This window comes from Heterocephalus glaber, unplaced genomic scaffold, assembly GCF_053883595.1.
Source record: "Heterocephalus glaber isolate CG9 unplaced genomic scaffold, H.glaber_assembly_v1.0 deba00001451, whole genome shotgun sequence".
In the NCBI taxonomy this organism is placed as follows: domain Eukaryota; kingdom Metazoa; phylum Chordata; class Mammalia; order Rodentia; family Bathyergidae; genus Heterocephalus; species Heterocephalus glaber.
In genome coordinates this window covers 5,038,349-5,054,834 of record NW_028258301.1, presented here as the reverse complement: position 1 = coordinate 5,054,834, position 16,486 = coordinate 5,038,349, and the positions used below count along the sequence as shown (strand labels likewise).

At 53.2% G+C, this 16,486-nt stretch overlaps 1 protein-coding gene across 4 annotated transcripts in view; it reads right to left on the bottom strand.

Moving 5' to 3' along the window:
- Nucleotides 1-369: 369 nt before the first annotated feature.
- The window catches only part of Trabd2b (TraB domain containing 2B), a 273,194-nt gene continuing 257,077 nt past the window's right edge, over nucleotides 370-16,486 (bottom strand). The window contains exons 8-10 of one of the 4 annotated variants that reach the window (XR_015452646.1): nucleotides 1,285-2,016; nucleotides 683-1,002; nucleotides 370-501 (exon numbers count right to left, since the gene is read on the bottom strand). The gene's annotated coding sequence lies outside the window, so the exon portion shown is untranslated. Of the gene's footprint in view, nucleotides 1,003-1,284; nucleotides 2,017-16,486 lie in introns of all 4 variants that reach the window. The other 3 variants (XR_015452647.1, XR_015452645.1, XR_015452648.1) reach the window with 3 other exon arrangements.

Genomic DNA, 16,486 nt, shown 5'->3' with positions numbered 1-16,486 from the left:
GCAGGGCAGGGCAGGTCTGGGTATTGGAAGGATGGGGGGGGGGCGCGTGGAGCTGTGTGGGTGAGGGGTGGGGAAGGCTGGTGCACAGGGAGAGCTGGGGGTCAGTGTTGGGAAGGTTTGGGGACATTGGCGGAGTAGGAGGGACTAGCAGATGCCAGGACTCAGGGAGGACCCAGGGAGCTGGATAGGGGCCCACTACAGGGAGGGTGGAGAGGAAACCCTGTTACCTGAGACCCCACCCCAGGTAACTGTCCCGGTTCCACTCGGCCCTGAGCCCCTACACTTTGTGTCTGAGGCTCCAGAACACGTACCGCCCCCACCCTCCTCCACCGAAGGCTGCCATTTGGAACGCATTTACAAACACATGGATTGTTTTTAAGTTAATGCTTTTTAATTCACTGTTTCCCAGTCGTAGTTTTTTATTGAAAAGGCGGATTCTGCCGGTGTGTGTTCCTTTGCGGGGATGGGAGGGGCAGCTTCATGGCAAGAGACAGAGTTCTGCTGTAGAGACAGAGAAAATGGCTCAGTGAGGCAGTGGGAAACGGGTAATCGAGGTAATCAGGGTCGGGGAGTAGGAAAGAGCCAGGGACAGCGAGGCGCAGAAGCCAGGACAGAGATCGGAGAAGTCTGGAAGATGAAGGCCTGGGGCAGGGTCGGAGCGGGTCAGGAGGGCCTCCCCCACCTCGACTGAGGTCCCTGGGGCTGAGCTTGCTTTCCTCCGGCTCGGCTCTCCGGCCGGCCGGTGTAGATCAGGCTGAACTCTGCAGGGCGAGGGCTGGAAGGAGGAGGTGGGCAAAGAACTCAGTTTGCAGGACCAGAGTCGGTGGGGGCCAGCGATGGAGATCGGAGAGGGAGGGCGGGGGACGAGGCCCCTCCGCCCCGGCAGACCCTCCCCTCCACTCGAGCCTGGATCCCGTGCTGAAGCTGTCTCGAGTGGCGTTCCTGGCTTGCTGTGCCGCCTGGGGACCGCTTCCTAACCTCTCTGAGCCTTGGCTATGCCACCTGTAGGAGAGGAACGAGGGTGGCCTGTTCAATCAGGGGCGAAACGGCTCGGGCGCCAGGGCAAAGGAGCCGGTCCCGGACACCTCGGCTTGGCTGGCGGTGGCCGCAGAAATCCCCGGACTCCTCGCCCGAGTCGCTGCCCCGAGGGGCTCATGTTTATGTAAATTCGCGGCGGAGGCGAGCGAGGGGCGCTAGCGCTTCCTTCCTCCGCAGCTGAGAACCATTTCGCCCACACCCCCTGCCCGCGCCCCTCCTCCCGCGTCCGCGCCCGGCTCAGCGAACCTGTCCTCGCCGTCTCCACGCGCGCCCGGCGGACGCGCAAAGCCGCCCTTAGTCCGCAGGCGGAGTCGCGAAGTCGCTCGGGCCACGCAGACGAGCGCGGTCCGGGCCCTGGGACTGAGGCCGCCCGGCGGGGCAGAGGGACTCGCTCGAGGCCGGGGTCGCCGAGCCGAAAGGGCGGGCTAATTACAGCCGTGACCCGCGTGCACACAGCCTTCGCCCGGGCGCGGGCCGGGCCACTTGGCGGGCGCTGCTCCCGCCGAGGGCCGGGGAAGGTGCGGGAGCCCAGGGACCCGAGCGAGTCTCGCTGCGCCGCCGCTTCCAGAGCGCGGCCCGAACCACACGCGCGCGCCGCGGCCGGGGACCCGGCAGGGCCGCGCGCCTTAGGACCAGAGCCCGGGACCGGACCGGGGCGGAGCAACCCCTGCCCTTCGCACCAGGCGGGAGCGGGCTGGGGTCGGCCCGAGCATTCCGGTTCTTTGGCTCCTCGAGCTGGTTTTGCCTCCCGAGCTCCCCGAGTCTGCAGAAGACTTGGGGGCAACTTTCAGCACCCCGCCGGCTGGGGCGGAGGCTGCGGGACAGTGAGGTACTAGTCTGGGGCTGTTGCCTGGGTCCAGCCTGTCTCTGCCCGAGTGAGCCACACGAAAGAGCCATTTCTTCTTTGAGCCTTAGGTTGCGCGTCCATAAAATGGGAACCGGAGGTCACGCCGGTGTCGTCCGAGGGGGCTTCAAACTCTGCATCAGAGGAGAAAAAGCGTTACACTAATTACTGACCCGTGAATGGGGCTTCAGCGTTTTCACAGACAGTCTGACTCAACGATCTCATCTGTGGGTTTAGGTGTCTTTGGCGGGCTGTGTTGAAGTGCTGGCGGGGGTGGGGATTTTATTTCCATAACTACAGATGAAGCTCAGAGAGGTCAAACATCGCATTAGAGGTCACACAGCAAGGAGAGACAGCTGGATTTTAGGAACTGAAATCTTGAGTTCAGATCCTGCACACCTTTCCGCCACTCCTCCCAGACACCCTCGGGCCCCGCACCTCTCTGAGCTCTGCGGAGCTCGGAAGCTTCAGGTTGGAGCAGAGCCTGGAGAGCTGCCGAGGTGGGTAGATCTGGAAGCCTGGTCTCCCTGCGGGCCCATGGCGCCCTCTTGTGCACATGGTGGGAGGCGCACTGGGCTCCCAGTTTGTCTAGGTCCCCGCGGTCCAGCCAGACCTGGATGAGTCATCTGACTCTGCTACCTTGGTTTGTGGTTGGTTGTTCTGGGGAGTTTGATAGCCGCAGAAATGGTGGCACGAAGACGCACTTTGTATACTGTAAAGCGCGGTGCGCACACGGCCACAGCGTTTGAACACTGCAGTTCCCAGTCCCCACTCCCACCTCTGTCCTTGATTGTTCCAGGTGTCCGGTGAGGGTGGCTGGGCCCCTGTCCCTCCCCATGGCTCACCTGCTGGAGCTGGAGTTCTGGCTTCTGGCTCCTGACCGGGTTCGCGAAAAGGGTTGTGAAGTCAGACTTGGGGGCGCACCCCAGTCTAGTACTGCCTGTGAGATCCCAGGCAAACCACAGAACCTCTTTGGGCTTCGGTTCTGAATCTGTAAAGTAGGATCGCTGGGGCGGGGTGGTTACGGAGCCTGGGTGGGCCTTCCGGGCTCGGAGGTCAGCGCGGACACTGCACCTGAGACGCAGATGTGTTCTCGGCAACACGGCTGTGGGGCAGCAGGTGGAGGATCACACCCCTCCGGGCCAACCATTGACCAGGACCCCAGGGGCGGGGCAGTTACTGCGACAGAGCAGCCCTGCTGGTTTGGATCTCTCCATCCAGTCACCCCTGGAGGCCCTCGGGCACCTTCTGGGACTGCCTCCCTCCAGGAGGGGACAGACAGGCCTGGAGACAGCAGCCACTTTGCAGGAGCCCCAGAGAAACACTCGGATCTCCATAGACATGGAGGGCAAAGACATCCTGGGAAGGAGGGCCAGGGTTAGTGGGGACACTGGCAAATGAGGATGTGGCCTGTAGGTTCCTTGTTCTATACAGGGGAGACCCAAGAGGCTTGCTGGGGGCACGGGGGTCTCTATGGTGTCACTGAATGATAATGGAAACTGTCTGGAGCTGTAACTCCTGCCACTCTGCAAGGCCAGGAGTCTTGGTAAGAGCCTGCCTTGGTAAACCAAAGCCAGTGTGGCAAAGGCAGCTCCTGAGACCTGCTGGGAAGGCAGGTGATGGCTGCAGGTACAGGCGGGGGTGCAGTGTGAACCTGAGGCCCCTAAACTTCTGGAGCATCCCAATCACCTGCATGGCTTGCTAAACACTAGCTGAGCCCCTCAGTCTTCTGACCCAGGAGATCAGGGGTGGGGTGGGAGAACTGGCATTTCTTACAAGTTCCCAGGAGCCGCTGGCACTACTGGCCTGGGGACCCCACTTGGAGAATTGCTGCTCTGACCCCTCGGAGAACTCCCCACCCAGGTGCCTCAGCTCCCGTTCTGATCATTTTCACAGAACACCTTCTGGCCTTGCCTTCTGCCTTGGTAGGTGCCATGGGGTTGGACTTCAGACCCCCTGCCCCTGGTCGTTTCTCTTCAATGGTGCAGGGAAGAACTGCTCCATCTGCAGTAGGGGCAGTCAGGCAGACTTCCTGCTGGAGGCAACCTGAACTTGAAGGACTATTAGAGCGAGTGAGGCCTGGCTTGGTGCTGAAAGGTGGGGACTGAGATACAGTAAGGCCCTCTGAGGGTTGCATGCCCACATGTCAGGGACTTTGGGTCCTGCTCTAATCCTCTCCTGAAACACACAGCAGAGCTGGGCCGGGAGGAAAGGGGTTACTGTGAGTACTCAAAGCAATGAGCTTCTGCCTACCAGGACAAGCCCCATGACTGCAGCGTCCTTTGGATGGTGGTTCAAATGGGCACTGCAGGGCAGCCCTGGCAGCTGCCCTTCCTGCCTTGATTTCTCCATCTGAGGAACTGGAATGCATTTGCTGTTTCCCTGACCTTCCCAAGCTGCCAGCAGGATAATATATGGAAATTGCTTTGACCTCCTGAGAAAAGAGGGTCTCCAGGAATAGAAAGTTCAGCTGCTAATCCTGTCCCCCCAGACTTGCCACTAATTCCTGTTTCCGATGTCAGCCTGGCAGGTTGAGTTTAGCAAAAGAAAGAACAACTTAGAGGAATGATGGTTTTTCTAATGGCCCCAGTTCTCCAAACACACCCACACACAGTACACACGCACACACAGCCTGGTCACAACCCACCCTCACTCACAGCCTCTCCAAGACCCCCACTAGTACATGGGCCTCCTACTGAGCAGTCATAATTGCAGGGGATAATTACAACTAACATTTGCACAGAGCCCCACCATTAACCAGGTGGTTCCACCTGGCACTTTCCTTTAATCCTCACAACACCGCAGAGGCAGGGATTATAGCTATTATTAACTGAGGCTCAGCAAGGTTAAGTGACTTGCCTAAGGCCACTCAGCTAGTAGGTGATAGAAATAGCTTCAGCTTGGGTCTCCTACTCCAGATGCTATCCTCTTGGCACTGGCACATTCTCCGTAATTTGATCTTTCATTTCTTCATTCCCTTGCTGTTTACTGGGCATCGGACATTGTGTGTGCTCATGGTATTACTGCACGTTTCACCTACCCTCCTAATGAGCTGGGTGCTTTTTTCCTTTCCTTCTTTGTAAAGAAAAAGAAATGAGGCAGAGAGTGTGAGGTTTGAGATTGAGCCCCCTTAGACTGGCCACTCTGCTATCCTTCTTCCACATACACACACACCCAGTATTACACACACACACACACACACACACACACACACCTCTGTCTGAGCACTGCCTGTAGGGACTCTTCCAACCCCTACTCTCTTAGGCAGGAGCTAGAACAGCAAGTGGCCCTCCCAGCCCCTGTGTGTCAGAGTCCCCAGCCTGTCCCTGTCACCTAGACATTTTAACTCAACAGGCCCAGAAAATTAAGGACAGGATTTTCTCCAAAATACCATTGGTTTCTCTGGGGACGGAGTCACATTTTCCTACTGATTACACAACACGGTAGCATTTACAATAGCCACTCCATCCATCAATATCAGTCGGAGGCAGCAAGAAATAGTCCTCCTCCCCCACCCTGTGCTGACCCAGGCTGAGAGAGAGGCAGGATGGAGAGAAGAGAGGGTGTGATCCTGCCCTTCACAGAGCCCAGGGGTGGAGAAGAGATGTGCTCTCTTGGGGGACACTGAAGTCACCCAGATTTGACTCTGACCCAGGGCTTGTGCTCTTTGGCTGTGCAGCTGCGGGCATTTCACTGTCTTCTCTAGGAACCTGAATTACCTTACATACAAAATGGGTATAATGACCCCCGCCTCTCTGATTTTCTATGCACTGCATGAGACCATGTTCTGAGCAGTAGAGGGTTGTAGGTTGGTTGACCTATGTCAAGACATGGTCTTGGACCCCAGCCTGGGCCGGCTACTGTCCTCTCTTGGAAGAGCAGGCCTGGTTTCCAAAAGGAGTTGTTAGGCATTTCTGCTAGATGTCCCCAAAGGGTCTATGTGAAGGTAGATGGTGAAGGGGAGACACATTTGTTGTCCACCTACTGTACCAGGGCTGTGGTGGGTTTGCTCAGAGTTCTGAGTCCAGAGGCTTCTTCCTTTAGTCTTGAGCCAGTGCGTCAGGAAGAGCAAGAATCCATGACCTGGTCCAGGCAACACCAGCATGCAGAGATGCAGAGATGGGAGAAGACTTCAAGGACTTGGGACAAGTGACGTGTGTGTGTGTGTGTGTGTGTGTGTGTGTGTGTGATCATTGAAAGAATGCGGATTTTTGAGGCTTGAAATTCTTTCCTCTTTTATTTAGTAAATGTATATTGAGTAAATGTACATTGCATACTTACTATATTCTATGCTTGGACTACCACTATGAACAAGATGGGCAAAGTTGCATACCCCATGGAAACTGAATTTTGATCAAGGAGGCAGATAATGTTGTGTAAGCAACAGTAACAAGAAAGGAACTCAAGCTCTGCTGTGTGGCTTTGGAAAAGCCACTTGGCCTCTCTGGACATGAGTGGTTCTCTTTGAAATGTTACAGAGCAGCTTCTCCCTTACAGTGCTACTCTGAGAGAATGTCCACACACTGAAGATGTATTGCCAACTGGAAAGCCCTGTGCTCATAGGCATTACCTTGGTGTGTAAACAAGTGTGGTTGCCAGCACCTGTTTTCCTTGGCTTCATGAACACAGCACCTGTGGCACTCTGCAGTTGGCCTTAGATTCCATCCCATCCACAGCTCCTCCCACCAGAAGTGGAGGGATGGAACCATATGGCTCTGACAGCCTGGCTGGATTTGGTTTTGTCTTGAGACAATGCATTCTGCAAGTTTCTCTCCTTGGAACTTATTTTCCAAGATTCTTGCTAGAATAAATTTCATTTTAAGGAGGGCAGAGGAGGATGAGCTGAACACTGGAAATGCTCTAAGCCTGGGGTTAGGGCTGTCTTGAGTGGGCAGAGATGGGACTGGCCCAGTGGTGGAGAGAAAGCCGGAGGAGGAGGGCTGATAAGCATGCTTCTGTCATCAACATGTCATCTCCCAGGTGTTGCCTTCCTTGCTCTGACCAGGTAAAACCACTCTATGACACTCACAGGGCTCCACTTGGTGCCCAGCATTGGCTTCCCAGTGGCTCTGGGCACACATCACCCATGCCAATCTACTCCTGCCAATGCTACCAGGCCCCGCTGAGCACACTCAACCATACACCCAAGTCTGCCAACCTAGCCTAGCTCTACCCGTGTCAGCCAGACCGACCCAGGACGACCTCATCCCTCCTGGCTGGTTCAGCCCATCCTCACCCCACCTAGCTAATGGGGGCAGATGCTTACACTGGCTCCTTTGGCCTCTCTCCCTCCCTCCTTCCAGAGCGCTTTTGTGTCCCACTGAGGCTGAAAGGCTAAAACTGTACTTCCCAGACTGCCTTAGAGTTAGAGCTATGGATGTGATGTGGGTTTCATCAAATGCCATCTATTCATGCAAGGCCGGAATTCAGAAGTGAATCAAGTGGGCAGAGAGGCAGAGAAAGTGGAATCTGTTCCAACAATATTTGTAGAAATGAACATAGCTAACAGAAAAGTGTGGGGTGCCTCTGTCTCCCAGCTACAGCAGCTGTGCACGGTTCCCCAATTTTAGGTTATCTATCCAAAAAAGAATGTCCTTGCTGCAGCTTTGTTTTCTGGAGATGAAGCCTGTCAGTGCCTTCCTGATGAGGTGTGCATTCAGCTGGTGTGGACATGCCAATGAGCATGTTTCTGGAGCCAGAAGCTGGGCTGGCGGCTTCCTGATTTGGCAGGTGGCTTTCCGACCGTTGCAAAAGGAGCAGCTGCCTTGGTGGTCCAGTTCTGCAGCCCAGCTTTGGGACTTGGTCCCAAAGATGCAGCCTACAATCTGTTTCTTCAGCTTTCCAAATATTTCTGTAAGCCACTCAATACCATGAATACATTTATTTCTGCATAAACTATTCAGAGTGAATTCTGTCTCTGTAGTTAGAAGCTAGAGAATTTCCAACCCACGCTGTCCTCCACTCAGTCTAACCCTGCCCCAAACCAATCCAGCCTGAAACCATCTAATCCATCCAGGCATGTTCAACACAGCCTGATTCAAATCAATACAGCTCTGCCCAACCCAGTGCAACCAGTCTACCCCAGATAATATCTTTCCACATTGACCCATGTAAAGAAATACTCAACCTATCCCAAATCAGCCTATACTAACTCCCTTAATCTAAACAAGACATTTTATTTCTAAACAAGTCTTCATAATCCCAACTGTGTTCGCATTCTTGTTGCTGGGCCCAATACTGGAAACTCATAACTTAAAGGAGGAGTGATTTAATTTGGCTCACAGTTTCAGGGGGTTCAGTCCATAGGGAAATGACTCAAAATATCATGGCTGAAGGGGATGGTGGGGCAAAGAAAGATGCTTAGTTTATGATGGCTGGGAAGCAGAGCAGGGGAACAGTGCCAGAGAGGAAGGGGCTTGCGGCCACATATGGTACCCAAAGTCATGCCTCCATGATCCACCGGGCACAAGAAATGAGCTTTACTAATCCACTAGGCATTTCTTAAGCCAATCAAGTTGGCACAATTAAAGCTAACCTTCAGCCACCCAACTCTGCCAAGTCAGTCCCAATCCCAACCTACAGAATGAACCTCAACTCAAGCCATTCTATGGGAACTGAACAACATGGCCAATTTAATTTCACCCATTTTTACTGAACATCTTTTGGCAGCCACTGAGAGGGAACAAACAGAACTTGAACTTCTCTACAGATGTAAGGCTGCATTCTTAGGTGTGCGTTTTTCTTTTCTGTCTCCTTTTCCATTTCTCTCTCTACCACAGATCCTGTCTCTTTATCAGTGTCCTTTCCTTTTGACTACCCAGTGTCCCCATGATGCTTTCTGAATGTTTGACACCCCAACAGCAAGGCCTACTCCATCCCAGTCCTACATACCTGGAGAACACCCCAGAACTTCTGCTGCTAATGTCTACCCACTACAGCAGGCAGGATTCCCAAAATGGGCCGGCAAAGTTCTCCTTCCTTGGTCTCTGGAAACAGGGAATAATGATGGGACCTCACTCCTGTGATTATGTTATATGGTACACTCGACCTTAAGACCAGGATATGAACCTGGATCGTCTGGGTGGTCCCAACAGAATCACTTGGGCCCTTATAGCAGCAAGCTTTCTGCAGCCACCAGTGGTGGAGGAAGCCACAGACATACAAAAGAAGAATTTGGAAATATTTGAAGTATGAGAAGGACTCGCTGGCTTTGAAAACAAAGGTGACCATGTGACAAGGAGAGTGTGCGACCTCAAGGAACTGACAGTCAGCGAGAGCCAGGGGCCGCACTCTACTGCTGTAAAGTGCTGTAAACCTCAGGGAGATGGGAAACGCATCCTTCCTGGAGTTTCCCCATAAGACACCAGCCAGCTGACGCCTTGATTTTGGCCGAAGACCCTGAGCAGAAGACACAGCCTACCTAAATTTTGGGCTACAGAACTATGAGATAATAAATGAATGTTGTTATAAGCTACTACATTCATGGTAATTTGAAATATAGCAATAGAAAGTTAAAATGTCCAGGCTATGTCTATTCTAGGAATTATCTTGACTTTTTTCCTAGTCAACCTGAAAGATTAGTTATTGTTCAATTGCTAGAAGAGAGTACTGGACACTGGTACAACTGTCACCTGCTAGCCCTGTGACCTCAGCCAAATTATATAATCTTTCTCAGCAGAGCTTTCTGCATCAGTACAATATAAAGATAATAATTTTCCTGGGCTGTTTGCTTAGAAGATTAAATACAACACCTTACGTGCCTGACACATAGTAAAAACTTAAATATTTATTTTATTTGTTTGAGATAGCAGTTAGCCAACTAATCAAGTCATCTGCTCAAAGATGTTGGAATTAGCTATTTTTATTACCATCATTAACAGTAGGGCTATTTTAAAATTAATGTATATTTTAATAGGTGCATAGCAATTGTACATATTTATGGGGTACAATGTGGCACTTAATACATGCATGCATTGCATAATGATCAAATCACAGTAACTGGCATATCTGTCGTGACTCATCATTTCTTTGTACCAGGAACATTCAAAATCTTCTCTGTTAGCTATTTTGAAATATTTAATTAATGGTTGCCAACAACAGTCATCCTATTGGAGCACTGGAAGCCATTTCTCCCATTTCACTGCCCCCTGTAACTATTAATCATCCTCTATGCACCCCCATCCTCCACCCCCTTCCCAGACTCTGAAACCATGATTCTAATCTAATCCTAAGACAATTTTAGTAGCATATTACTGACTTAATGCAGAAGAGCTCCTGGGGACGCTGTGGGGGAGGGGTGCTCTGCAGATCCCCACCCCCATCCTTGACCCAGGGCAGCGATCACTAACCTGCCTGGGCTGGGTCAAGGTCTTGGATTTCCTAGCTGGAAACACTAAGAATCCAGGCCACAGGAGAGAGGAAACAAGCAACAAAAATGACCTGGTGCTGGACAGATATATGAATGCAGTCTGCTGGAGATGAACCCACCTGATCTTCCTGTCTGGACTGAGGCACGGGCCAAGCCCAGCCTTGGCAGCTTCCCTTGGGAACTGCAAACCAAGCTGACTGTGGCACACTTTGTGGCTTGCGAGTCATCCAGGAGCTTCTCAGGAAGGTTCCCTTTGCCTCTCTCCATGTCTAAACTTTACAGGTCATGGGATGATGCATAGAATGAGCAATTTTTGCTCCAGAGAAGACTGTAGGCCGAGGCTGCAGCGCTGCTGAGCTGGCAGAGGGTTGATTGCCTGGGCATGTGTGGAGTGGCACAGAGCCCTGTTCAGTCTCTGGGGCCCTGGAGGGCTCAGTGTCATGCCCTTCCTCCCTTCTTCCTGAACCCACAGCCCACCTGAACTTCCTGCTGTACAATGGTGCCGTTTGGGTTAGTGGGCTCATGTGAGGGTCTCCAGGCTTTTCAGAATGCCTGGGTTCTTGTCAGCTAGCGGTGTGCTAGATTCAGCTGGGAATTTCGGCTCACCATCACTTCAGTAGCCTCACCTTGGCAGTGTGGAACTGTCATGGTGAGATGACCCTACAGACTCTAGCAAATGCTACCCTCAGGCTTTGTCCCCAGCTTCCTTCCTCCCGGTGGGGGATCCCTTCATTTACATGCTCAATATATATTCACCTAGCACATCCTGGTGTCAGGCCCTGGCTAGATGTTGAGGACACTTACATCAGGAATGTGTTCTGGGTTTAGCTGGTGTGAAGTCAGGAGTCCTCCTGTCTCCTGGGACACCGGCTCAGAGCAGCTGTGAGCTTTGTGCTTACTGGTGGAAGGGCTGGGAAGCTGGGATGCCAAACTCCTGGCTAGGTTCTGTTGCCTATACAACCTTCCACCAGAGCTCTGAGTCAGATAATCTGCATTTGAACCCTGGCTCCACCACTTTTAAGCCATGTTACATGTTCTTGGACAGGTTCCCTCTTCATAAGTAAAATAGAGGTAAAATACCTGTGTTGCTTCAATGCTTGAGCCTCTGTTGGTGAGGGCCAGAGGGTTGAACTGGCCCCTGGCACATAGGAGTACAATTAACATATACTTTTCCTTTCCTCTGGGCCATATGTGAGGTAAGGGAATGAAGCTAATGCTCCTTAAGCTACATGCTTTAATTAGGTAAGACTTTTAAATTTGCACAGTGATTTACCTGACAGATACTCCATTTTTCAGATAAAATGAGGCCCAGAAAGTTCTGTGAAGAAATCTAAGCTCCCTGAACCTGCCACTGTATGTGGTAAGACAGTGGGACTCCAGTCCAGCTCTACAGCGTGACTTGGACCACTGTGTGGGGTCCCTGTCCAGGCTAGAGAGAGGCCATGGGGGGGACCCCGGGAGGCAGGAGACCCAGGCAGGTGGTGGGGAAGGGATGAAGGCCTAGGCCAGGGGTGCTCAGTAAGTCTCAGCTAGGAGATCCAGCTAGTCCCACACAAATAAACCCAGGCATGGGGCACGTCTGGGCCTCACCGGAGGCTGCTCCAGGGCAGGGCTGGAGTTTCACTTTTCACCCCCTCAGATGGAGAGTGACAAGACTGGGGGCTGCCTGACAGTTCAAAGAAGATATGTGGCCTGGAGGTCAAAGTTCAGCAGAGAAGTCACCTCCTAGCCCCCTCAGCTGGGAAAAATGTGTTCAAGCTGTTCTTCTCCTGGGGTGCTCCCTGTCCCCTCTGCTTGTGCTGCCTGGTTGGAGGGGGTTACCCCGGGATCCACTGAGCCTGGGTCCAGCCTTGCTCCTGTAGGAGGTTCATTGGACATTTTTGCCCTCATGAAACTCCTTATTCCACCCACTAAACATCTACTGTGTATCAGACCCTGATGATGCTGAGGGGATAAAACCCTGTCCAGTGGAAGAGTTTAGGGGCTGAGTGAGAGAAAGAAACAAAAACAGATCATGTCAGGGCAATATGATAAGAGCCAGGATAACAGTGAGTTATTTTCATGATTACATAGGGTTTAGATGCATGTATCATTTGATCTTCACAAGAACTTTGGGGTGTTCACAGTAGCTATTATTCCATCTGACAGCTGAGGACAGTGAGGCTTTTGAAGGCAGGCTGCCCACATCACAGGGCAAGAAGGCTGCTTATGAGCCCCTTTGCTGTCTCCACCATCTGTCCTACCCTGGGGGTTCTGGGAAGTCTGGATGCTGTGGGAAGGAGAGGTAGGGAATAATGGTGGGGATGCTTCTGAGAGCAGACCATGCTTGCATTGTGCAGGAGCAGGCATGGGCCAGGTGGCATGGCGGAGAAGTGGCTTTGGGTAGAGAAGTGTTTGTGCAGAGTCCTGGGGCTTAACACCAACCTTGTCTTTGTGGCCTTGCTTCGTGGTTCTGTCTGTGTCCTTTCAGGTTCTCTGCTGGCTCACCCTGTCCTCCAGGCCTTTCCCTTTTATTCTTCATCTACTCTGTGGCTCCTCTTTCACTGTGTGAGCCCCTCCATGCCCTTGGCTTCAGCTGCCATGTCTCTGCCAGTGACATAATGTCACTGCCCTCTAAGCTAAGCACTGTATGCCCCACTACCTACTGACCTCTCCAGCTCCATGTCTTAGAGGGACTTGACACGGCAGCAGGTCCCGGACAGAACCCCTGCAGGCTCTGTGTCTGGTACCAGCACCCAGCCTGCAGCCCATCCCCAGGACAGCCAACCTGACACTTCCTCCTCCTTCCTGTCCCCAGCCGAGCCATCACCAAAGCTTGGCGATGCTATCTGTCCACACCACCCACCCCCGCCACTGTGTCCCAGCAGTCACCCTATGCCTGCATGGCACAGCAGCCTCCTCAGTAACCCCCTTTCCACCCCGTCCATGGTCAACATGATCTCTTGCTTTGCCAACAGGATCTCTTGAAGTACATTGCATTCTGCTGCTGCTATTCATGGCTTGCTATTGCTTTTAGGACTAGTGCTAATTCCTTCTTGTGGTTCCCAGGGACCTGTGTGACCTGAACCTGTCCATTTACTTCTCCAGGGTTCTGCAGGAACCTGTGGAATCATGACACAAGTCACACTGGACTTTTTCTAGTTATTTGAATGTCCTGACTGCCTCCTACCCAAGAGCCTTCAAATGAACAGGTTCCATGGTCACGTTTGTCACTTCCCACCCAGGCCTAGTTAATTCTCTGGTGCTGGTTAGATTTCATCTTAACCGGTAGCTTCTCAGGCAAGGTTCCCCTGGCCCTTTTCTGTTAGGTATGCTCATTGTCTCCTGAGCTCTTCCATCATAAGGTAACACTTGCTCATTTGTAACTATATATTAAATTAACAATGATCTGTTCTCCATGAAGCAGGATTGTGTATACTTTTCATCACTGCACCTATCCCTGGTGCTCAGCACTCAGGATTTCTGTCGGGATGCTGCCTTTCCTCTTGGGCCATGTTCTTTTGCTCATCAGACTAGGAGCTTCTCCGGGGCTGGTGCATATTCGTGCTTTTGCAGTGCTCAGCACAGTGCTCAGCTCAGCCAGGCCCTCAAGCAATGTCTTCTATAGCAGATCCCCAGGATCAGGTGTTGTTTGTTGGTGGTAGTCCTGCTGTGGGCTGAGGCTGAGATTGGCCAGGGAGCTGCCAAAGGGCATCTTGTGCTCATAAGGGAGGAGTGGCAGCATTGGAAGGAGCCCTTGGTGTCCTAGAGAGGTGCACACAGCCAAGGATGTGACTTTATTCTTTATTTTGGGGACATCGATTATTGTCTTTATTTTACAGGTGGGTACACTGAGGTCTGGAAAGAAGGAGCTGTACCCCTGGAGCCACACAACCAGGTGATGGTTGGCAGAACTAGCATGGGAGCCAGCCAGCTCTGGTGGAGGCTCAGGAGTTGCTGTGGGAAGCAGGGCTGCATGTGGCCAGCGGCAGGTGCGCAGGCCAGAGCCCTGAGCAAGGAATCGGGAATCCTGGGGTCCAGATCCACTGACAGTGTGGCTACCTGGGAAAATCAGCCAGCGTCTGAGTCCCAAGGTCTGCCCTACTCCATGGCAGAAGAGCACAGATCAGGCTGAGACGGCACTTCAGGTGGGAGAACGTTGGTGGTGGACCCTCTGATAGCATGGCCTTGACACAGATAACTTCATGGGGCTCAGCACCAGGCCCTTCTTCTGCAGGTCACTCATTTACCAGAGCGGAGATCTTATCTAATCATCAGACCTGAGGGAGGAACTGACTTCTGGGAGCTGACGGGAAGAGGAGAAGGAAGGAGGACACTCCCAGCATGAGGCCACTGGTGCCCCTGGCCCTCAGAACATCATTCGTGCAGGGCATTAGCAACTCCGGGCTTGGCATTGTGACACAATGTCCCCATACATTCCCTAACACCCCTTAGAGATAGTACACAAACCCCTCTAGCCCACCCTATCTCTCTTTTGCTCGGAGCTCATGAATTCATCTATCTCATCTACTGATTGGGACTGGGCCATAGGAGCACCAGGGTCTTGTCCAATCAGCAAGCAAGGCTCTTGTTTCCCAGCACCCTGAGGACTATCTTCTAGAACCCGAGCCCCTTCTGTTGCACACACCACAGGCAGCTGGGACCCATCCTATCAGAGGTTTAATATCTGCTCTGCTCCTAACTTGCTGTGTGAGCTGAGGCAATTCCCTTTCCCTCTCTGGGCCCTGGTTTGCTCATAAGGATAAAGGGATCTTGAAAGAGACTAGAAGATGTTATCTTGCCACCCAGGTGGGTGCATCATAGGGCTTTTTCCTCACCCCCTTCCCTGACAAGGAGCTGGCATTTCAAGCCACCTGTCCCCAGAGATACCACCAGCAGCACAGAAAGGTGCAGGAGGCAGAGCATGGTTTGAAGAGCATGGTTTGAATCCCACTTTCTTCATTTTATGACGTTTGCCATCCTGGCAAGCTGTTTCCCCTCTCCGAGGCTCAGTTTCCTCATTTGTAAGGAGTGGAGAATGAACACGAAGGAAGTGCTGGGCACTTCCCGGGCTGTATTAAGTATGTAGTGCCGCAGCTGAGCTCATTGTGAGAGGACCTGACACGTGCCAGCCAGGAGATGTGGCCCAATGGCTATGGCAGCTGGCACGAGGCCACCTGGGCTGCAGGGCTCTCAGCAGGCCCCCAGGGGAATTTTCACCGAGGACTACTCATTTCTACTCAGGTAGCCACAGTCGCACCTGAGCACACGCCAGCTGCACCTTTGTCCATGCCCACAGCCCACCTGTGCAATCACACAAAATAGTGGCCCACAAACACAAACCACATCCCTGCCTCTCCAGGGTCAGGTCCCTGCCTCACCTGTTTCAAGGGATGAGACCGCAGCCACTTCAGATGCACGGGGCGGGGGTCCACACCCCGGCAGGGCAGGAACTCACAATCACACTGTGTGCAGACCACACATTTAGACCCGAGCCAGGGGTCCAAGGCAAAGGCACAGCACACACCACCCAACCCTTCCGGGAACCAGGAAGTGACCCAGAGGAAGACAGACCGGCGCATGCACGTTGGGACCCAAACACACACCCCTGCCATCTGCAGGCCTAGCCGCCCAGCTCCGCAGCCGGCCAGTGCAATCCCTCGGCCTGTGCTTAACCTGAGCGTGCGCCGGCTGGGCCCGGTCCATTATGCGGCCGCATGGCCGGCCGCGCAGGGGCGCAGAGCAAACTTAACCTTCATTTGGGAGCGCCCAGCGGCCGGAGCGCGCAGCGCAGCCATCGATCGCCGCTAATGGCCTCGTCTAAATGCGGAGCCGCTGCCTCCGCTTCCCGGGTCAAGGCGCCCCCGCCCTCGCCCTGCGCTCCGTGCAAAATAGTGTTTACCAAAGTCAATATTGGCAGTGGTGCCGCCCAGTCAAGCGGGAGCCCCGCTGGCCTCCCTAGCCCAGGGCCGGATCTGGGCCACCAGGGCCTCATCCTGAGGTCCTGACGGGGCCTTGCTCTGAAGAGGAGGCTGAGGGCCAGACCCTGGAAGGTTTGGGCCAAGATCCCAGAGGACTGGAGTTTCAGAGGCCTCCTTTCTGCCTAGGTGCAGTACCCCTGCAGCTCCTGGGAAGACAGAAGTTTGGCCTGTGACAGGTGTAGGCTTGGCTCCAGGCCCCATCGCTGTATAACTTTGGGCAGGTCCCTGTTTCTCAGTCCCCTCAGAGTTGTCATTTTAAAAGCCTTCCCCAAAGGG